Source organism: Stenella coeruleoalba (assembly GCF_951394435.1).
Source record: "Stenella coeruleoalba genome assembly, chromosome: 10".
Classification (NCBI taxonomy): domain Eukaryota; kingdom Metazoa; phylum Chordata; class Mammalia; order Artiodactyla; family Delphinidae; genus Stenella; species Stenella coeruleoalba.
Window position 1 is genome coordinate 45,609,027 of NC_137156.1, and position 23,222 is coordinate 45,632,248.

At 39.8% G+C, this 23,222-nt stretch overlaps 1 protein-coding gene across 7 annotated transcripts in view; it reads left to right on the plus strand.

The window, feature by feature from the left end:
• PRIM2 (DNA primase subunit 2) overlaps positions 1-23,222 on the plus strand; it is a 278,733-nt gene that overhangs the window by 20,165 nt on the left and 235,346 nt on the right. Inside the window, exon 1 of one of the 7 annotated variants that reach the window (XM_079934635.1) lies at positions 20,374-20,487. The exons of the other annotated variants lie outside the window; for them this stretch is intronic. The gene's annotated coding sequence lies outside the window, so the exon portion shown is untranslated. Of the gene's footprint in view, positions 1-20,373; positions 20,488-23,222 lie in introns of those variants that run through there. 7 annotated transcript variants of the gene reach the window in all.

Sequence of the window (23,222 nt, forward strand, 5' to 3'; positions counted from 1 at the left end):
ATTTTGTTGAAAGCTTTTTCTGCATCTATTGAGATGATCATATGGTTTTTATTCTTCAGTGTGTTAATATGGTGTATCACATTGATTGATTTGTGTATATTAAAGAATCCTTGCATCCCTGGGATAAATCCCACTTGACTTTAGTGTATGATCCTTTTAATGTGTTGTTGGATTGTGTTTGCTAGTATTTTGTTGAGGAGTTTTGTATCTATATTCATCAGTGATATTGGTCTGTAATTTTCCTTTTTTGTACTATCTTTTTCTGGTTTTGGTGTCAGGGTGATAGTGGCCTGATCGAATGAGTTTGGAAGTGTTCCTTCCTCTGCACTTTTTTGGAAGAGTTTGAGAAGGCTGGGTGTTGTTAGCTCTTCTCTAAATGTTTGATAGAATTCACCTGTGAAGCCATCTGGTCCTGGACTTTTGTTTGTTGGAAGATTTTTAATCACAGTTTCAATTTCATTACTTGTGATTGGTCTGTTCATATTTTGTATTTCCTCCTGGTTCAGTCTTGGAAGGTTATACCTTTCTAACTATTTGTCCATTTCTTCCAGGTTGTCCATTTTATTGGCATAGCATTGCTTGTAGTAGTCTCTGAGGTTGCTTTGTATTTCTGTGGTGTCTGTTGTAACTTCTCCTTTTTCATTTTGAATTTTATTGATTTGAGTCTTCTCCCTCTTTTTCTTGATGAGTCTGGCTAATGGTTTATCAATTTTGTTTATCTTCTGAAAGAACCAGCATTTAGTTTTATTGATCTTTGCCATTGTTTTCTTTGTTTCTATTTCATTTATTTCTGCTCTGATCTTTATGATTTCTTTCCTTCTGCTAATTATGGGTTTTGTTTGTCCTTCTTTGTGTAGTTTCTTTAGGTGTAAGGTTAGATTGTTTATTTGGATTTTTCTTGTTTCTTGAGGTAGGCTTGTATAGCTGTAAATGTCCCTCTTAGAACTGCTTTTGCTGCATCCCATAGGTTTTGGATCATCATGTTTTCATTGTTGTTTGTCTCTAGGTATTTTTTGATTTCTTCTTTGATTTCTTCAGTGTTCTCTTGGTTATTTAGTAACGTATTGTTTAGCCTCCACGTGTTTGTGTTTTTTACGTTTTTTTGCCTGTAATTCATTTTTAATCTCATAGCGTTGTGGTCAGAAAAGATGCTTGATATGATTTTAATTTTCTTAAATTTACTGAGGCTTGATTTGTGACCCAAGATGTGATGTATCCTGGAGAATGTTCCGTGAGCACTTGAGAAAAAAGTGTAATCTGCTGTTTTTGGATGAAATGTCCTATAAATATCAATTAAATGTTTTTGGTCTATTGTGTCATTTAAAGCTTCTGTTTCCTTATTTATTTTCATTTTGGATGATCTGTCCATTGGTGTAAGTGAGGTTTTAAAGTCCCCCACTATTATTGTGTTACTGTCGATTTTCTCTTTTATAGCTGTTAGCAGTTGCCTTATGTATTTAGGTGCTCCTATGTTGGGTGCATAGATATTTATAATTGTTATATCTGCTTCTTAGATTGATCCCTTGATCATTATGTAGTGTCCTTCCTTGTCTCTTATAACATTCTTTATTTTAAAGACTATTTAATCTGATATGAGTATTGCTACTCCAGCTTTCTTTTGATTTCCATTTGCATGGAATATCTTTTTCCATCCCCTCACTTTCAGTCTGTGTGTGTCCCTAGGTCTGAAGTGGGTCTTACATAGACAGCTTATATATGGGTCTTGTTTTTGTATCCATTCAGTGAGCCTGTGTCTTTTGGTTGGAGCATTTAATCCATTCACGTTTAAGGTAATTATCGATATGTATGTCCCTGTTACCATTTTCTTAATTGTTTTGGGTTTGTTTTTTATAGGTCCTTTTCTTCTCTTGTGTTTCCCAGTTAGAGAAGTTTCTTTAACATTTGTTGTAGAGCTGGTTTGGTGGTCCTGAATTCTCTTAGCTTTTGCTTGTCTGTAAAGCTTTTGATTTCTCCATGGAATCTGAATGAGATCCTTGCTGGGTAGAGTAATCTTAGTTGTAGGTTTTTCCCTGTCATCACTTTAAATATATCATGCCACTCCCTTCTGGCTTGTAGAGTTTCTGCTGAGAAATCAGCTGTTAACCTTATGGAAGTTCCCTTGTATGTTATTTGTCATTTTTCCCTTGTTGCTTTCAATAATTTTTCTTTGTCTTTAATTTTTGTCAACTTGATTACTATGTGTCTCGGCGTGTTTCTCCTTGGGTTTATCCTGTATGGGACTCTCTGCGCTTCCTGGACTTGGGTGGCTATTTCCTTCCCCATGTTAGGGAAGTTTTGGACTATAATCTCTTCAAGTATTTTCTCTGGTTCTTTCTCTCTCTCTTCTTCTGGGACCCCTGTAATGCGAATTTAGTTGCATTTAATGTTGTCCCAGAGGTGTTTTAGGCTGTCTTCATTTCTTTTCATTCTTTTTTCTTTATTCTGTTCTGCAGTAGTGAATTCCACCATTCTGTCTTCCAGGTCACTTATCTGTTCTTCTGCCTCAGTTATTCTGCTATTGATTCCTTCTAGTGTAGTTTACATTTCAGTTATTGTATTGTTCATCTCTGTGTGTTTGTTCTTTAATTCTTCTAGGTCTCTGTTAAACATTTCTTGCATCTTCTCGATCTTTGCCTCCATTCTTTTTCCGAGGTCCTCGATCATCTTCACTATCATTACTCAGAATTCTTTTTCTGGAAGGTTGCCTATCTCCACTTCATTTAGTTGTTTTTCTGGGGTTTTATCTTGTTCCTTCATTTGGTACATAGCCCTCTGCCTTTTCATCTTTTCTGTCTTTCTGTGAATGTGGTTTCTTTTCCACAGGCTGCAGGATTGTAGTTGTTGTTTCTGCTGTCTGCCGTCATCCTGTCTTTAGTTTCTAATAGTCCTTTCTGGTTCTCCTTTTTATAGGCTTCTGTTTTTGCTTCATGAATATATTTTCTTCTTTCTTTTAAAGATTATTAGTTGCCTTCTGCTCCATTAGTTGTCTTTACCTCTCATTCCTTTATTTAGTTCATCCGTTTTAGATAGTCCTTTGTGTTGAATTTTTCCTTGAATGTTTAATGATCCTTGACTATTTTTTTTTTCTTGTGGTACACGGGCTTCTCACCGCTGTGGCCTCTCCCGCTGTGGAGCACAGGCTCTGGACGTGCAGGCCCAGCGGCCATGGCTCACGGCCCAGCCGCTCTGCGGCATGTGGGATCCTCCTGGACCAGGGCATGAACCCGTGTCCTCTGCATCGGCAGGCGGACTCCCAACAACTGCGCCACCAGGGAAGCCCGACTATTTGTTTTTATTTAAGATTGAGATGTGAAAAAGTAAATTGGAAGATTGGGTTTTATGTGCTCATGCAGGTGTATATGATGCTTATTTACTATTGGATCTTATTTGATCTCTTTTTTTTTTTTAATATTTGATTGTTGGATGACCCCTGCCAAAGTCAGTGTTTCAGAGGAAGCCTCCAGTGTTCTTCCACAGTGATTTATGTCTTAGTGCTGATGTTCTTGTATCTGAGAGCAGGAGCCCACTGCTCACTGTGGTGACTTTTCTTTATTTTTTTTGCATTCCCTGACTTACATCTTTCCTCTGTATGTGGTGTTTCTAATACATGATTTTTTGTGCTCTCTGTGGTCATATTGGCTTTCTTCTTTTCAGTACCATTTTCTCCAGGGATTAAGTTGTAGGTTCTTCTTTCTTTCTAAATCAGTTAATGCACTTTCATCTCCTTTCCAAAAATATGTAGACGTTTCTTTTCCACTATTTTGTTTGTCCTTTGTGGTTTATAGTCTTTTTACACTTTTATTGTCATTTTTATTTTGTTGTGGAGGTAAATGTAGATGTTCAGTTTACCATTTTTAACCAGAAGCCTCAGCAATCTCAACAATTATAATTTTAAATTTAGGGAAAAAAGTTAAACTTTTGGAATGTATTTTATTAATGATAGTTAGCAGTCCAGCACATATCGGTGTCAGGAAAAACCCTCCTCCACGGGTCTCTCCTGCTCTTGCACATCTTGCTGGGTATGTTAGGAATGCAGGGTCCTGAGCAGTCTTTACCTGGGCCATTTCTCACAGCTGTGTTTTTAGCAGGCAACCTCGAGGGATGAGGTAATGTCTTCCTGGTACATAGAGGAGGCTCGCTTACTGCCTGCTATGAAAGTGACTGGTTCCCAGGGCTCCTTAGCTGCAGTGCAACCTCACTGTACTCTGAGCATCCATCTGTGCTGTATCATGTTGCCCCTGGGGGAAGGAGAACCACACAACCATGCTGGTTCTTTTGCTGCTTCCTGCACTGTGGATAATAAAGGTCTGTGTCTCTAATGCAGGAGTCTGTGTCTCCTGCCTGCCTGCATTAAACAGTAATAGGCAAACTTATTGGTTTATAAGTAGCATAAAATTCAATCCAGACTTGACAGTCAGCTATGTAATTTTGAATCTGTTTTTCAGTTTCCTCATCTTCAAAATGGGAATAATCACAATCTCCACTTCACAGATTTGTGAGGTTTAAAGGAGATAGAGTGTATGGTGTATTTAGTAGTGTGCCTGACATGTATGTTCACTAGTGATGTTAAGGAGGACACAGAGGCAGTAAATGCCTATATGTTGGAAAACTTCGAGGTTATTAGATTGGTATGTTTTGTTGCAATTAAAAAAAAACATCTATTTGGGATTTTTATTTTAGGAAATAGTAATTTATGGAAAATACATGCATACTTTTAACAAGTGTGTTTGCAATCATGATTGGTTTTTAATACTACTCTGGTTGTTTCTAATCTGCTTGCTATAATTATTTATTTACTGTTGCATTCTCCATGTCATTTGAGGTGCATCTTAATAAACATATACATTAAAGTAAGATGTAGAAATATGTATAAAATTGGAAGATTGACTGAAGGGAACATTACTGTCCACATTTGTACATCATGATGGATGGGTGTCCTGTACAGTTTCTAAAAAGAACAGTAACTTTGGCTTCTTGGGTGACTGTTTTGGTTTTTCTAGTTCAGTGATTCTAGGTTGGGGGATAAGATAGAGCTAGTTGTCTGAGGGGATTTATCAGAACCTTGGATGAAGGTGTGGAGAATGTGAAAAATATTATGCCTTTTCTTTTTGAAATAAACACTATAGATAAAACTTGATCAAGTGGTTGTAGCTGTTGGGGATTCATGGCAGGTAGAGTGAGAAAGTGTTGTAGGGTGCCTGGCAGAAAAGTCATTCCTGGGGCAGACTGCAATCACCTTCCTGGCAGAGACCTGTTCCCCTCTTCTCCTGGTACTCTCCCATGGCACCTCATCCTGGCAAGTAAGGCACTTGAATTCAGGTGCTGTTGATTAGCTTGCCCCTCGATCCCTGTAGTCCTTCCAGTTTCCAGACTTTTATAATTAATAGGAACATGCACATTTCCTTCACTTTGGTTAGCATATTTGGTTTGCTTTGAGAACTGTTGTGTTAAAACAGGTGTCAGCGATGCTTTTAGGCTCAGGACCCATGTTTTAGACTCAGGACAAAGCAAGGTGTAGGGAAAAGTTACTAGCATTTGTCACATAAGCTAGTCTCGGATGTATAATAGGCCCTGCCTCCTAAGCCGAGGCAGAAGGAAACAGCAGCAGGTGGAGAGACACAGGCCATCTTGGTTTTCATGTCACAGAAGCTGGACCACTGGCATACACACCTTAGAGTCTGTCTGGTCTTCAAGTGCTTGTGTGCTGTGTTTGTGTGCATTTTTCCATCTTTTCAGTTTCATTAATGCTGCAATGACGTTTAAAAAAAATATTTATTTATTTATTTATTTGGCTGCGCCGGGTCTTTGTTGTGGCATGTGAGCTCTTAGTTGCGGCATGCAGGATCTAGTTTTCTGACCAGGGATTGAACCAGGGCTGCCTGCATTGGGAGCACGGAGTCTTAACCACTGGACCACCAGGGAACTGCCTGCAATGACATTTTGACATTAGGAGGAGATGCATTGTTATAACTAAATTGCATTATGTTTGCTTTCATGGAGAAATATGTATGGAAAAAGGGATAATTAATTTCTTTGCATAGTTTTTTCTTTTAAATTTTGTTTTTGTTCAGTTTGCCATGGCTGATGTAATTTTATGGGATACAAATTTGGAGGAAGTGAAAATGAGGCCAGTTATCAGATGTGGGACTCTTGTGTTCTCTTTCTGGTTCTGGCAGTCCTTTGATACTTTGGCTCATTTAGTCTATATTTGGGTTTCTAGTATCTGGTAGCTTTTGAATCTTCATGACATACAACAGAAAGCCTTAATCTGAAGTATTCAAAAAGGAAAAACTGATATTTTTCATTCTTGGACTTATGTGTAAATAACTTGGATTTTAAAACTGAAATTTCTTGGAAGGATAAGAAATGAGTAGATATTGCTGTCTGTGGGGACTGTTTTGGACCTCTCATTGCTGAGTTGATTGACTTAACCTTATGTCACATTAAAGATGAATGGGAGGGGTTAAACAGATTGTGTTAATGCTTCCCTAGCTGACCAGTTAGGCAAAGGTCAGGCTTTGACAGCTGACAGCCTCCCAGACAAAGGGTCTCTGTGCTGCTGCAGTTCAGAGTCTGACAGCAGCTTATAATTTACCTTGATGTTTTTAAAAACCTTCTCAGGACAGTCACATATTTTTTTATTTGATTTGAAATGCCAGTGGCTAATGGCAGGATGCTTTTCACGATAATAGTACTGAGTGGCAGGGACAGTGAAGCTGAGCATCCAGGTTGGAGAGGATTTTGTGTGTCACAGATGAAAACTCCGCGGCGTGTTAAATAGAACAGGTGTTGGTCAGTTGCCAAATGTGTTCAGGGAGTGAGGGTTTGGAGAGAAGGCAAGTGTGGTTGGTAGCCTTATTGCCTGGCTCACTGAAAATAAGTATGTGTAAACTTTGAACTGCTTACTTTTGTTTATTTTAAAATAGCTTTCCTTATCGTGAACCTGACATTTATAATTTGTTTCTTATCCCCTGTAGTTTGAAATCTAAATTTCATCTGTCTTAGAAGTTATTTTATGTCATTTTTGGCTGATAACTTCTTTTCAGTGAACACGAATTAAAGTTTAAATTGTCATTTGTTATTGAAAATGTCAGTTATATGAATTTACTAGGAACTTTTGGTTGCTTTTTTCCAGTTAACATTGGAACATTGATTTTTACATTGATTTAATAGTTTTATGTGTGTAGTTGTGTGTGGTTATGTCTTAGATATTTGCAAGTTGGCCTTGTGGTGGACATGGTTTTCTGATCATTTTGACCCTTATACTGTTTCCATTGTTAGTTGATCTCATTTGGGTTGCTGAAGCTCTTTTGGAATGTGCATCCATCATGTGGTCAACTCTTCCTATTACTTAAAATATGAAAATGTCATTTCTGTGATGTACATGAATGTCTTTATACCTTACCCTCTGTGACATGTTTACAAATTATTATAAGCCTGTCAGTAAGTCACAAAGTGATTTTAATGTGGTGCCTGCAAAGTGGAGAAATATGTGTACCTTTAATCTCTCTCTTTGACACAGAATAAATTTTAACCAATAGGGAGTGTGATGGTAGAGCTGAGGCAGGACGCACAGACATAAGAACAGGACACACTAGAGAACACATGTGTGATAAGCCTGGATGCCTTCCACAGGACTTCTGATGGGGCATTGCCCGTGATGGGAGTGGAGAGGGGCCTGGAGGAGGGCGTAACGGTGGTTAGACTCACTCTCGAGAAGCACTCTGTGGATGTCCAGGTCTAAAGGGGACTGAGGAGGGAAAGGATTAGTAACCAGATGAAGGGGCACGTTTGTCTTCAGAGTGGGGAAGTAAGTTGTATGTCCCAAGAGCATGAAGTAGGCAAGTTGGAGTTGAATTGCCTAAGGGTTCCAAGCACGGTGTTCTCTTTGAGAGTTGAGTAAACGTATGAGTTAATTTTGAGAGAAAATAGTAGTTATTTCAAAAGATTTGCCTCTGTTCTGTTTCATGAATACTGGGTAATCTTTAAGATCAGTACAGTTACATGGAGTACTTATCCTTTCTCAGCATTATTATAAATCACCGTATAGGTATTATATATTAAATGAACTTTTTGTGTTGAACTGAATTTGAGGGATTATGCTGGTTAGCAGATTTCAATTTGTTCTCTTTTTTATTTAGAAAAATTTGTGATTTAGACAGAGCTCTTTGTGTTTCTGTTATAATTGTACCTTCAACTTCTTTCCAAATGATTTAAATGAAAGCATTAACACAGGGCTTCCTTTATATAGGCAGACTCCACAAGTATACTTTTATAATTCTCACAGTGTTTTTTTTTTTAACATCTTTATTGGAGTATAACTGCTTTACAGTGGTGTGTTAGTTTCTGCTTTATAACAAAGTGAATGAGTTATACGTATACATATATCCCCATATCTCTTCCCTCTTGCGTCTCCCTCCCTCCCACCCTCCCTATCCCACTTCACCCCTCTAGGTGGTCAAAAGCACCAAGCTGATCTCCCTGTGCTATGCGGCTGCTTCCCGCTAGCTATCTGTTTTACATTTGGTAGTGTATATATGTCCATGCCACTCTCTCACTTTGTTCCAGCTTACCCTTCCCCCTCCCCAGTCCTCAAGTCCATTCTCTATTCGGTCTGCGTCTTTATTCCTGTCTTGACCCTAGGTTCTTCGTGACCATTTTTTTTTTTTTTTTTAGATTCCATATATAGGTGTTAGCATACAGTATTTGTTTTTCTGACTTACTTCACTTTGTATGACAGACTCTAGGTCCATCCACCTCACTACAAATAACTCAGTTTTGTTTCTTTTTAGGCTGAGTAATATTCCATTTTATATATATGTGCCACATCTTTATTCATCTGTTGATGGACACTTAGGTTGCTTCCATGTCCTGGCTATTGTAAATAGAGATGCAGTGAACGTTGTGGTACATGACTCTTTGAATTATGGTTTTCTCAGGGTATATGCCCAGTAGTGGGATTGCTGGGTCGTATGGTAGTTCTGTTTTTAGCTTTTTAGGGAACTGCCATACTGTTCTCCATAGTGGCTGTATCAAGTCACATTCCCACCAACAGTGTAAGAGGGTTCCCTTTTCTCCACACCCTGTCCAGCATTTATTGTTTGTAGACATTTTGATGATGGCCATTCTGACTGGTGTTGTAGTTTTGATTTGCATTTCTCTAATGATTAGTGATGTTGAGCATCCTTTCATGTGTTTGTTGGCAATCTGTATATCTTGGTCTGTATAGGTCTTCTGCCCATTTTTGGATTGGGTTGTTTATTTTTTTGATAATGAGCTGTATGAACTGCTTGTTCATACAAGATTAATCCTTTGTCAGTTTCATTTGCAAGTATTTTCTCCCATTCTGAGGGTTGTCTTTTCGTCTTGTTTATGGTTTCCTTTGCTGTGCAAAAGCTTTGAAGTTTCATTAGTTGCCATTTGTTTATTTTTATTTCCATTTCTCTAGGAGGTGGGTCAAAAAGGATCTTCCTGTGATTTATGTCATAGAGTGTTCTGCCTATGTTTTCCTCTAAGAGTTTGATAGCGTCTGCCCTTACGTTTAGGTCTTTAATACATTTTGAGTTTATTTTTGTGTACAGTGTTAGGGAGTGTTCTAATTTCATTCTTTTACATGTAGCAGTCCAGATTTCTTAGCCCCACTTATTGAAGAGGCTGTCTTTTCTCCATTGTATATCCTTGCCTCCTTTATCAAAGAAAAGGTGACCGTATGTTCATGGGTTTATCTCTGGCCTTTCTATCCTGTTCCATTGATCTATATTTCTGTTTTTGTGCCAGTACCATACTGTCTTGATTACAGTAGCATTGTAGTATAGTCTGAATTCAGGGACCCTGATTCCTCCAGCTCTGTTTTTCTTTCTCAAGATTGCTTTGGCTATTTGCGGTCTTTTGTGTTTCCATACAAATTGTGAAATTTTTTGTTCTAGTTCTGTGAAAAATGCCAGTGGTAGTTTGACAGGGATTGCATTGAATCTGTAGATTGCTTTGGGTAGTAGAGTCATTTTCAAAATGTTGATTCTTCAATCCAGGAACATGGTATATCTCTCTGTTGGTATCATCTTTAAGTTTTTTCATCAGTGTCTTATAATTTTTTGCATACAGGTCTTTTTTCTCCTTAGGTAGGTTTATTCCTAGGTATTTTATTCTTTTTGTTGCAGTGGTAAATAGGAGTGTTTTCTTAATTTCACTTTCAGATTTTTCATCATTAATGTATAGGAATGCCAGAGATTTCTGTGCATTAATTTTGTATCCTGCTACTTTACCAAATTCACTGATTAGCTCTAGTAGTTTTCCGGTAGCATCTTTAGGATTCTCTATGTATAGTATCATGTCATCTGCAAACAGTGACGGCTTTACTTCTTCTTTTCCGATTTGGATTCCTTTTATTTCTTTTTCTTCTCTGATTGCTGTGGCGAAAACTTCCAAAACTATGTTGAATAATAGTGGTGAGAGTGAGCAACCTTGTCTTGTTCCTGATCTTAGTGGAGATGGTTTCAGTTTTTCACCATTGAGAATGATGTTGGCTGTGGGTTTGTCGTATATGGCCTTTATTATGTTGAGGTAAGTTTCCTCTATGCCTACTTTCTGGAGGGTTTTTATCATAAATGGGTGTTGAATTTTGTCGAAAGCTGTCTCTGCATCTATTGAGACGATCATATGGTTTTTCTCCTTCAATTTGTTAATATGGTGTATCACGTTGATTGATTTGCGTATATTGAAGAATCCTTGCATTCCTGGGATAAACCCCACTTGATCATGGTGTATGATGCTTTTAATGTGCTGTTGGATTCTGTTTGCTAGTATTTTGTTGAGGATTTTTGCATCTGTGTTCGTCAGTGATATTGACCTGTAGTTTTCTTTCTTTGTGACATCTTTGTGTGGTTTTGGTTTCAGGGTGATGGTGGCCTCGTAGAATGAGTTTAGGAGTGTTCCTCCCTCTGCTATATGTTGGAAGAGTTTGAGAAGGATAGGTGTTAGCTCTTCTCTAAATGTTTGATAGAATTCGCCTGTGAAGCCATCTGGTCCTGGGCTTTTGTTTGTTGGAAGATTTTTAATCACAGTTTCAATTTCAGTGCTTGTGATTGGTCTGTTCATAATTTCTATTTATTCCTGGCTCAGTCTCCTAAGGTTGTGCATTTCTAAGAATTTTCCATTTCTTCCACGTTGTCCATTTTACTGGCATAGAGTTGCTTGTAGTAATCTCTCATGATCCTTTGTATTTCTGCAGTGTCAGTTGTTACTTCTCCTTTTTCATTTCTAATTCTATTGATTTGAGTCTTCTCCCTTTTTTTCTTGATGAGTCTGGCTAATGGTTTATCAATTTTGTTTATCTTCTCAAAGAACCAGCTTTTAGTTTTACTGATCTTTGCTATCGTTTCCTTCATTTCTTTTTCATTTATTTCTGATCTGATCTTTATGATTTCTTTCCTTCTGCTGACTTTGGGGTTTTTTTGTTCTTGTTTCTCTAATTGCTTTAGGTGTAAAGTTAGGTTGTTTATTTGAGATGTTTCTTGTTTCTTAAGGTAGGATTGTATTGGTATAAACTTCTCTTTTAGAACTGCTTTTGCTGCATCCCACCGGATTTGGGTCATCGTGTTTTCATTGTCATTTGTTTCTAGGTATTTTTTGATTTCCTCTTTGATTTCTTCAGTGATCTCTTGGTTATTAAGTAGTATATTGTTTAGCCTCCATGTGTTTGTATTTTTTACAGATTTTTTTCCTGTAATTGATATCTAGTCTCATAGCGTTGTGATCAGGAAAGATACTTGATACTATTTCAATTTTCTTAAATTTACCAAAGCTTGTTTTGTGACCCAAGATATAATCTATCCTGGAGAATGTTCCATGAGCACTTGAGAAGAAAGTGTATTCTGTTGTTTTTGGATGGAATGTCCTATATATCAGTTAAGTCTGTCTTGTTTAATGTATCATTTAAAGCTTGTGTTTCCTTATTTATTTTCATTTTGGATGATCTGTACATTGGTAAAAGTGGGGTGTTAAAGTCCCCTACTGTGATTGTGTTACTGTCGATTTCCCCTTTCATGGCTGTTAGTATTTGCCTTATGTATTGAGGTGCTCCTATGTTGCGTGCATAAATATTTCCAATTGTTATATTTTCTTCTTGGATTGGTCCCTTGATCATTATGTAGTGTCGTTCTTTGTCTTTTGTAATAGTCTTTGTTTTAAAGTCTATTTTGTCTGATATGAGAATTGCTACTCCAGCTTTCTTTTGATTTCCATTTGCATGGAATATCTTTTTCCATCCCTCACTTTCAGTATGTATGTGTCCCTAGGTCTGAAGTGGGTCTCTTGTAGACAGCATATATATGGGTCTTGTTTTTGTATCCATTCAGCCAGTCTATGTCTTTTGGTTGGAGCATTTAGTCCATTTACATTTAAGGTAATTATTGATATGTATGTTCCTATTCCCATTTTCTTAATTGTTTTGGGTTTGTTATTGTCGGTCTTTTCCTTCTCTTGTGTTTCTTGCCTAGAGAAGTTCCTTTAGCATTTGTTGTAAAACTGGTTTGGTGGTACTGAATTCTTTTAGCTTTTGCTTGTCTGTAAAGGTTTTAGTTTCTCCATCAAATCTGAATGAGGTCCTTGCTGGGTAGAGTAATCTTGGTTGTAGGTTTTTCCCTTTCATGCCTTTAAATACGTCCTGCCACTCCCTTCTGGCTTGCAGAGTTTGTGCTCAAATATCAGCTGTTAACCTTATGGGGATTCACTTGTATGTTATTTGTTGTTTTTCACTGGCTGCTTTTAACATTTTTTCTTTGTATTTAATTTTTGATAGTTTGATTAATATGTGCCTTGGCGTGTTTGTCCTTTGATTTATCCTGGATGGGATTCTCTGTGCTTCCTGGACTTCATTAACTATTTCCTTTTCCATATAAGGGAAGTTTTCAGCTATAATCTTTTCAAGTATTTTCTCAGTCCTTTTTTCTTTTCTTCTTCTGGGACCCCTATAATTCGAATGTTGGTGCATTTAATGTTGTCCCAGAGGTCTCTGAGACTGTCCTCAATTCTTTTCATTCTTTTTCCTTTATTCTGCTCTGCAGTAGTTATTTCCACTATTTTATCTTCCAGGTCACTTATCCGTTCTTCTGCCTCAGTTATTCTGCTATTGATCCCTTCTAGAGAATTTTTAGGTTCATTTATTGTGTTGTTTATCTCTGTTTTTTTGCTCTTTAGTTCTTCGAGTTCCTTGTTAAATGTTTCTTGTATTTTCTCCATTCTGTTTCCAAGATTTTGGATCATCTTTACTATCATTATTCTGAATTCTTTTTCAGGTAGACTGCCTATTTCCTCTTCATTTGTTAGGTCTGGTGGGTTTTTACCTTGCTCCTTCATCTGCTGTGTGTTTCTGTGTCTTCTCATTTTCCTTACCTTAGTGTGTTTGGGGTCTCCTTTTCTCAGGCTGCAGGTTATTAGTTCCCGTTGTTTTTGGTGTCTGCCCACAGTGGCTAAGGTTGGTTCAGTGGGTAGTGTAGGCTTCCTGGTGGAGGGGTCTGGTGCCTGTGTTCTGGTGGATGAGGCTCGATCTTGTCTTTCTGGTGGGCAGGTCCACGTCTGGTGGTGTGTTTTGGGGTGTCTGTGACCTTATTATGATTTTTGGCAGACTCTCTACTAATGAGTGGGGTTATGTTCCTGTCTTGCTAGTTGTTTGGAATAAGGTGTCAAGTACTGTAGCTTGCTGATTGTTGAGTGGAGCTGGGTCTTGGCATTGAGATGGAGGTCTTGGGAGATTTTCGCCATTTGATATTACGTGCAGCTGGGAGGTGTCTGGTGGACCAATGTCCTGAATTTGGCTCTCCCACCTCAGAGGCACAGGGAGATTTTTGCCATTTGATATTACATGCAGCTGGGAGGTGTCTGGTTGACCAATGTCCTGAACTTGACTCTCCCACCTCAGAGGCACAGCCATGATGCCTGGCTGGAGCACCAAGAGCCTGTCATCCACATGGCTCAGAATAAAAGGAAGAAAAAAAGAAAGAAAGAAAGAAAAAGATAAAATAAAATGAAATAAAATAAGATAAAATGAAATTATTAAAGTAAAAAATAACAAAAAATTATTAAATAAAATTTAAAAAGTAATTAAAATGGAAGAAAGAAGAGAGCATCCAAACCAAGAAACAAATCCATGAATGACAACAAGCGCTAAAAACTATACTAGAAAACAAGAAAACAAGAAAAAACAAAAAAACGGACAGACAGAACCCTAGGACAGATGGCGAAAGCAAAGCTATACAGACAAAATCACACACTGAAGCATACACATACACACTCACAAAAAGAGAAAAAGGGAAAAAAAAATATATATATATTGTTGCTCCCAAAGTCTACCTCCTCAATTTGGGATGATTCATTGTCTATTCAGGTATTCCACAGATGCAGGGTACATCCAGTTGAGTGTGGAGATTTAATCCGTTGCTCCTGAGGCAGCTGGGAGAAATTTCCCGTTCTCTTGTTTGTTAGCACAGCTCCCCGGGTTCAGCTTTGGATTTGGCCCCACCTCTGCATGTAGGTTGCCTGAGGGCATCTGTTCTTTGCTGAGATAGCACAGGGTTAAAGGAGCAGCTGCTTTGGGAGCTCTGGCTCACTCAGGCCAGGGGGAGGGAGGGGTACGGAACGCCTGGTGAGCCTGCAGCGGCAGAGGCTGGCGTGACGTTGCACCAGCCTGAGGTGCGCCATGTGTTCTCCCTGGGGCTGTTGTCCCTGGATCACGGGACCCTGGCAGTGGAGGGCTGTACAGGCTCCCGGGAGGGGAGGTGTGGATAGTGACCTGTGCTTGCACACAGGTTGCTTGGTGGCTGCAGTAGCAGCCTTAGCGTCCCATGCCCGTCTCTAGGGTCCACGCTGATAGCAGCGTTTCGCGCCTGTCTCTGGAGCTTGTTTAGGCGGCACTGTTAATCCCCTCTCCTCGTGCACCAGGAAACAAAGAGGCAAGAAAAAGTCTCTTGCCTCTTTGGCAGCTCCAGACTTTTTCCTGGACTTCCTTCCGGCCAGCTGTGGCGCACTAGCCTCCTTCAGACTGTGTTCACGCAGCCAACCCCAGTCCTCTCCCTGGGATCCAACCGAAGCCAGAACCTCAGCTCTCAGACCCCACCCATCCCAGCGGGTGAGCAGACAAGCCTCTCAGGCTGGTGAGTGCTGGTCGGCATCGATCCTTTGTGCAGGAATCTCTCCGCTTTGCCCTCCGCACCCCTATTGCTGTGCTCTCCTCCGTGGCTCCGAAGCTTCCCCCCTCCGCCACCCACAGTCTCCACCCGCGAAGGGCCTTCCTAGTGTGTGGCAACCTTTCCTCCTTCACAGTTCCCTCCCACTGGTGCAGGTCCCATCCCTATTCTTTTGTCTCTGTTGTTTCTTTTTTCTTTTGCCCTACCCAGGTACGTGGGGAGTTTCGTGCCTTTTGGGAGGTCTGAGGTCTTCTGCCAGCGTCCAGTAGGTGATCTGCAGGAGTTGTTCCACACGTAGATGTATTTCTGATGTATTTGTGGGGAGGAAGGTGATCTCCACATCTTACTCTTATGCCATCTTGAAGCTCCCCCTTGCAGTGGTTTTTAAAAAATTAATTAATTTATTTATTTTTGGTTGTGTTGGGTCTTTGTTGCTGTGCGTGGGCTTTTTCTAGTTGCGGAGAGCAGAGGCTACTCTTCGTTGCAGTGCTCAGGCTTCTCATTGCGGTGGCTTCTTTTGTTGCGGAGCATGGGCTCTATGCGCACAGGCTTCAGTAGTTGTGGCACGTGGGCTCAGTAGTTGTGGCTTGCGGGCTCTAGAGTACAGGCTCAATAGCTGTGGTGCACGGGCTTAGTTACTCCACAGCTTGTGGGATCCTCCTGGACCAGCACTCGAACACATGTCCCCTGCAGTGGCAGGTGGATTCTTAACCACTGCACCACCAGGGAAGTCCTCTCACAGTGTTTTTTGACATCAAATAATTATGGAAGCCAACATTGTATTATTTTATAGATATTTGGTATTACATATATATATATTATTATATAGATATAGAAATATAATACTATATTTGGAGAATTAGGAAAATGTTCACTGAATTTTCTAGTTAATTGAGGCCTATCCATTATGTATATATTTGTAAAAATACACCTTGTCAGTTGTTCTTTAGTGGCAGTATTTTAGAAGTTCACAGAATTTGGATTTTCCTTACCAAGCTACAAAATTAGATTCTGCTCATCATGAGATAGTTTAAACCTAAAGATGCTATGACTAAATGTGAAGCTGAATTACCCTTGAAGGCTAAAATTAACATATGCAAACATTTTTTACATAACTGGGGAAAGTCATCTTTTAAAAAAATTTCCTGTGGCTTTTGAATCTAGAATTCCTTGTATTCTCATTGTTGATGACTCCGTGCCTGTGACTTTGCTCTTGAAAAATGTATGACTGTAAATTAGCTGACGTTTCCACATATAGAGCTATGTTCTAATTGTCTTACAGTGTTATATATATAACATATGTTACTATTTAGATCTTAAAAGAATGAAATTAATTTTATTAAATATCATCTTTAGTGCTCTAATACTTTCTGTAGTTAAACATTTACATTGTAAAGTGTTACTCATGTTTTCTGAAGGTGTTACAAAAAAGATAGTTTTTTAATGTTTACATTATTTTTTCATTCCATAATCTTTCTAACCTGTTCCTGTTACCTCCAAGTTCCCTGAAAATTTAGTACTTTTCAGTTGAAGTCATGTTCTGGACTAGTTCAGAGCCTAGGTCAGATTGCTTTGTCTTAGTCTGTGGATGAGAATAAGAACTAGGGATGTGGAAGTCTAGTGGAGTTGCCAAAAGAATCATTGTGTTCCCAGTCATTGAGTGGCTAGATCTAAGAACTAGGAATGCAGGAGGAAGTAGTTGCAGTAATGACAGTTACCCAGTTAGCCCAGGCCCTGTCAGTGTGTCCGTCCTGCTGCTCCCCGCTCCACCTCCCTACCCCCAACCAAGGCATACTGACAGAGCGTTAAACTCCTTATTTCTGGGCTTCTCTCCATCCACTCTCTCCCTGCCCCTGATTGCTAATCTCCTTGGCTTTCAGACTACTGGTGCCATACTTCAAATGTTGATACCTGCCAGCTGTCTGGCTTTTTTCCCTGTTCATCTCTGGTTAAAGTATGCTCTCCCAATTTCAGAGTCCCATGCAGCTTTTGGGCAAGAGAATCTTTCTGTCGTCTGTATTGAAGCCTAATAGCCATGTATGTTCCAGCTTCCTTTAGTTGATCCGAGGAGTAAGGCCTCTGCATGCGTGCTAGAAAATCAGGAGGACTGTTTCAGAACTCGCACAGGGTCCTTGCTCCCTAAGGAAGGAATACTCGTTGATGACTGGATGGACAGTGAACTTACTAAGGTTTTGTTCTGCCTGGTGATGTAAGGAGACAGAGGAAAAGAGTTAGTCACTAAGAGGTGACTTTTGTTATGTGTTTACTGAGTGGCAGTCACTAAGCTATATGCTTTCCATGCTTATGTTATTTAATCCTCACAACAGCTCCATGAGGAAAGTGAAGCTCAGAGAGGTTAGGTGACCTCCCCAGAATGGAGTGGTAGAACTGGAACGCAAAAATCATACCTCTAGTTTTTTGAAATGTGTAAATCACAAAGCTTCTTACTAAATATATGTGAGTAGGTTTCTTCCCAGCTAGTCCTTCACTGGCAGTGAAATGAAGTGGAGTAGATGTTGACATGGCCCATCAAAGGCATATACAAACACAGGTGTGAGGTGGGAGATTTACAACGTAGGAAATTAAAGCATTAACCTTAATTTATTAAGATGTTTTATTTTAGCTGCCAGTTTTTGGCAGAAATGGAAACCAAATATTGTGTGTTAAATATACCATAAGTGGTTTTCCCAGTGTAATATGTGTGCTGCCTCTTGGGGAACATCGTATTCCTGCAGCCCCATTATCCAGCCCATGGCTTTTCTATACCCTTTGTTGCTTTTCTTCCCTGGGATGTTTTAAAAAACATTTCTTTGATCACATTGCGTGTTTTAGTTCGTTTCACAGTAGACTCATGTAACATTCAAAGATGAGCGTAAACCAAAATCCAAGAGCAGATTTTACACTGAGGTAGGAGTGATTGAGTTGGACCGGTCAGGAGAAGTTACGGAGGCCACTGGTTGTTTCACGTCGGACCTTAGGAGGACAGCTTCTTGGTCCAGCTTTGGGGTTCTGGACTGTAGGGGCTCTGTTCCCCATCTGGATATTCTGGATGCCTTGTGGAACTGTGGCGGTTATGACAATGAGGGGTGGGCACAGAGCGCCTGTGATGCGCCGGGTAGTTCTGCACAGTGACTTGTCCACGTCCTTCTCAACTGTTTAATGTTCCTTTTTATGTTTATGTGGACCAAAAAAACCTGCTTCTGTTGATCTGAATCTAGAACCAAACATGTTTTATAAATAAACACAGAATGTTGTTTCCCCCATGGTATTTGTGCACCTGGATTGTTCCTGGAATCCCAGACAGAGAGGAGAAAGAATGCTCCTCACGGTGTGGTGTTCATGGCCCCCCACATGCCTGTCTGCAAACGGGGATGCCTGCAGGCGCTTCTAGGAGTGGGTGCAGAATCTGACCACCTGCTTGTGTCACTTGGTGCACGGGACCTCATCATTTATCTATGTCAGTGTTATTTTGTTTTAAATTACTTTGCTTTTCTTGTTATTTTAGTTATGGTATTACCCCACTTTAAAAAGTACATTGTTAACCTTGCTAATACCAAAGTAGCTATCATCCCAGACACATTGTTTCCATAACTAAAGTTATATCTGGTTGTCTTCCTATTTTTTGTAAAAAATAATCTTCTTAAATTAAACCCACAGTGTTGCATATTTCTAGGACCCACATCAACTTGTGAGCATTGCAGATGCAGGAACCGGCCAAAAGCAGCATCTCAGTTGTGCTCCTTTGTAGTCCCCTCACAGCAGAGTGCAGAGCTCTGCGCACAGGACTTCCTGGTCTCCCAGTGGGCCGGGCAAGCTCACTCCTTGGATGGGGAGGACTAGGGCTGGCTGGCTGGCTGCTCATAGGTCCTCTGGGGGGCCTGGGTCAGGACATTCAGTTCTTTCTGTTCCTCGCTTCATGGAACATACAGTGAAGGTGTCTTTTCCTTGGGATTGTGCTGTCCATAAAGTGAGGTTTCTGGTCTTTGGATCACTTTTGGAATGATTCCTAGAAATTATAAATTTATGATTATGACTTAAAGTAGCCAGTCTTGAGGAATGTTAATCCTAAAAAGAATTCTAATTTTTTCAAAATATATCTATATTGTAGTTCATGATGATAATGGTGGTGTGTGTAAACAGCACTGCAGAGGAATTCCAAGCATCATAAACCATTGAGAGAATGTTGCCTTTGGACCTAGGACCTCTGAAATGCATTCAGCTGGTCAGCCTACAGGTCCTGAAGATAGACTTGAGGGATGCATGGGGACGGGTTGGGTGGTTAGGGTGGTCTCTTTTTTCTCTTGCTCCCTTGTGGAGGCTCAGCGGCTGCTGGACCTGTGTTCTGAGGACTGGTTGGTGGTGGAGGCCTCGGTCCCTTCCTGTCTCTCTCTAGCACCATCAGCCTGCTGTTCCTTCACGCAGGGGGCTTCTTCCTCCCCTTTCCAGCTGGAACACAGACATGGCTCCATCATCTCACTTTGCTAATCATAGTGTAACCCCTACCCTCTGGAGGTCTAGATGTCACATACTCTGTTCATTTAATGTTATTTTAATGATTTCTTCCCCCTTTTTATTTCAAGGAAATACATTCGTGTATTTCCCATATTAATCTTGGTTTTGGTTGTATGTTTTTACGACAAGGAAGTTTGTCATTAAATTATGGGGAAGAGAGGCTTCCCTGGTAGCGCAGTGGTTGAGAGTCCGCCTGCCGATACAGGGGACACGGGTTCGTGCCCCGGTCCGGGAAGATTCCACATGCCGCGGAGCGGCTGGGCCCGTGAGCCATGGCCGCTGAGCCTGCGCGTCCGGAGCCTGCGCTCCACAACGGGAGAGGCCACAACAGTGAGAGGCCCGCGTACCGCAAAAAAAAAAATTACGGGGAAGAGTGGACGACGAGGCTAGCCAGATAGGGTAAGGGCAGGAGGGCATTGGTGAAGGGTTTTGAGGCATGGGCTGGCGTGTTATAATCTAGTATGATGATGATGGCTGAGTGAATTAGGAAGTGGAGACGTGGGACTCCAAAGGAGATTGCAGATTGCCAAGTAATACTGACACCACTTCACTTATCTTATAGTGAAGCTGCCTGCTAACTGAACGTGAGAATGAGTCTATTAAAGGCTTAATGAGATTAATTAGTTAGCACTAAGACCCTTGGGGTAAAATAATTAGTTGTGGTTGTTTCACAAATGTACAGGTGTGATGAAATGGCATGGAGCTGTGCACATGTGTTGTGCTGAAGTCGCCTGTCCTGCTTTAGACGCTGTACTGCAGTTATGTGAGATGGGGCCATTGAGGCCCTGGGTGAACGGTATGTGGGGCCTCTCTGTGCTATCTTTGCAATTTCTTGTGAGTCTATAATTATTTTAAAATTAAAAGTTGGAAAAAAAAGAATTGCCAAGTAGTAGGATGTTGAGACTTATGGTAGAGTTCTGTTAGGATATTGCCAGTTTCTTTGTTAATGATGAGAGTTTGTTGAGTGAATGACTGACCAGCTGAAGGCCTGATGAGAGTCTGAACCATAGCCAGGCTGTGGCAGTGGACAGAGTGGGCAGGGATGGCAGAGTGGGCAGGGATGGTAGTCGTTAGGGAAGGAGCCTGAGGGCTTGACGACTAATGGCCTGTGAGGTGAGGACAAGGCCAAGCTTTTGGTGTGTAGAATACACAGATAGTGCGAGGTTATTGATGGTGGGGAGTATAGAAATAGGAGTATGTTTTTAGGCAGGATAGTACTTTTGGTTCTGAAAATATTGCCTGTGAGTGCTGGTCGGCCAATTAAGATAGGCAGTGGACAGTTCAAAATGTTAAGCTGTGTTCAGGAGGTCGTGGTTGGAAATATATAATCAAAATACCATATGACAATACTATTTGAAATGGTGGAAAAGAAGATTGCTAAGGGAGAAAGTGTGAGTGAGAAGACCTGGGAAGAGTAATCTCATAGTGGATTTCTTACGTCCCTGGGTAAGTTACCTAACCTGTCAGTGCCTCATTTTCTTCCTCATAAAATAGAGAACATCATAGTATATCCCTTGTAGGATTGACGTGAAACCAAATGAAATTACCTGGTAAGTTGCATAATGCTTGGCATGTAGTAACTGTTTACTAAAGGTTAGCTATCTTATTATTTATTAAGCACTTTGGTTATGCATGTAAAAACAAAACTAAATAATACTTCTAACTTTAGAAGTTGTATTGAATGTTTCAAATTAAGTGATCTAATTAGCTGTTATGTTTGGTTTTTGAAGGTCTGGTTGGTTGTAGTCTTGGAACTAATTTTTGTGATAATTGCAATTGACCCTTGAACAATGCTGAGGTCAGGGGCGATGACATCTCCCCCCTTCTCACAGTCAAAAATCCACATGTAACTTTACAGTTGGCCGTAGTTCTCCATCCTTGGACTCAACAAACAGTAGATTGTGTAGAAATGTTGTACACATTTATTGGGAAAAAAATTCCCATATAAGTGGAACCACACAGTTTAAACCCATGTTGTTCAAGGGTCAACTGTATATAATTCACTTTAAGGTATTTTTATTAAAAAAGTTCTCATTTTTCTTGACTGTTAAAACCTCTGTGACACAACCTTTGGTGTAGTAGTTTCACCTTCACTTTCCTTCTCTGTTTTTTATTGTATAATTCCTTCACCTTTTGAGACTTAAAGATAAACTGTTGGTCTATATATTGGTTGAGAGTTGGGTAAATGAGCGGTGATCATACTAGAATTGAATCGAGTATTTGACAGGTTTCTTCTGATGCAGATGGGCTGCAGGAACCCAGTTGCATTTGGCATCTGTTTCTTTTCTTTGTGGCAGGATTGTTATGCTCTAGAAGTGTCATTTGGGGGAGCCAAAGCACTGTGCTTTAACTTCCAACAGTCTGTTCAGTGTAAAAGGAAAGCAAATAGTGAAATGAAGTCCATGCTTTGCAGGTGTTTATATGTTTCTTCCTTCTGCCTTAATAGTAAGTGATTAGAGGGGTTTATTAAATAGTAAACACATATGACTCAATGTTAGGCACTTACATACCTAGTTTTAACTTTTTACACTTGCATTTTAGTTGTCCAGTTGATATTTTAGGGGTTAAGAGAAATTATTATTTTCCAGTTGGATGTATGTCATATTACCTCAGAGTGCTATAGTTGCTCTGAATTAGCCTGTTGATTCCTTGTCTAATTGAGACCCACCATGAAATGCATAAAAAAAAGCATCCTTTGGAATATAGACTTGAATTTTCCAGTCAATGAACCTACTAATATTTTCTGAGGGCCTCTAGATGCAAAGCACTGTAAATTATATTAAAAATATTGCCACTTGAGTAAGTCCATAAAGAAACAATTTTGGTACTGTTTGGTTGATTAGTGTGTATCAGAGCTGTTGTTTGGATTTTCTAGATACAGGGTGTTCAGAGATGCACAGGATATGTGTACAAATGGATTAGAATTTGGTTTTGGAAAGGAGAGCTTCTTGTTTGTTTTATTCTGTCTGTCTTGGATTTTGTTTAGTTTGTTGTATACCCTTTAAAATGGATTAGAATTCATTTTAGTATCCCTTTTTAATATAACCTTGGCATGATTTTTTTTTCCTCCTCTTTTTATTTACCACTTCCTCTGACACACAGGCATGTGTACACACACACATAAAAGAGCTACAGTTTGGGTAGAATTTATAGCAGGATAAAGATATGATTTATTTGAAGTTTTCAGTAGGTTGCTATCTATAGTCATGAGAAAAGTCTACTTTTGAATTTTGCTGACTCTTTTTTTTTTTGCAAGAGGATTAATTCTAGAACAGAGGGGCTGTCTCTAAGACTATGTCTTCCTCAAAAGCTGGGGTTCCATATATGTTAGAAATGATATATTCTTCCTCCACCATCCCTCAAGTGCTTGCTATTTATTATGTGACTATTGTTTATCAAATCTGAGTTGCTTACTTTTGTTAGCCAGTGGGGTGTTTTGGGTCAGTTAAGAGAGGAAATAGCTTTTTAAAAAAGTCAGCATTGGGGCTTCCCTGATGGTGCAGTGGTTAAGAATCCGCCTGCCAATGCAGG